This window comes from Crocuta crocuta, unplaced genomic scaffold (assembly GCF_008692635.1).
Source record: "Crocuta crocuta isolate KB4526 unplaced genomic scaffold, BGI_CrCroc_1.0 scaffold943, whole genome shotgun sequence".
Lineage (NCBI taxonomy): Eukaryota > Metazoa > Chordata > Mammalia > Carnivora > Hyaenidae > Crocuta > Crocuta crocuta.
The window spans coordinates 435,217-435,509 of record NW_027528208.1 but is presented as its reverse complement, the minus strand read 5'-3'; the positions used below and the strand labels follow the sequence as shown (position 1 = coordinate 435,509).

General features: G+C 50.9%; 1 protein-coding gene across 1 annotated transcript in view; it reads right to left on the bottom strand.

The window, feature by feature from the left end:
- SUV39H1 (SUV39H1 histone lysine methyltransferase) overlaps positions 1-293 on the bottom strand; it is a 13,501-nt gene that overhangs the window by 2,282 nt on the left and 10,926 nt on the right. The gene's annotated exons all lie outside the window — the stretch shown is intronic.

Genomic DNA, 293 nt, shown 5'->3' with positions numbered 1-293 from the left:
AGGGGGATAGAATGAATGGGAAGGAGACTCAGACAAGAGAACTCAAGGCAGAGACTTAAAAGACAGAATCTTAATACGAAAGACCCTGATCCAGAGAGAAAAACAGGACCTGCTGAGAGTCTGAGACAGCAAGAAAGCAGCAGAGGCCAGAATCTCAAGAGATAACAGGTGTAAGAAAGGAGCCAAGAGCACTGGAAAGAGCCACTCCCTCAGCCCTGATGCTGCCCAGTGCCAGCAGCCAGGATCTAAGACAGCAGTGGGCATTTCCTCCTCCCCAGATGGGTCCCTGGATG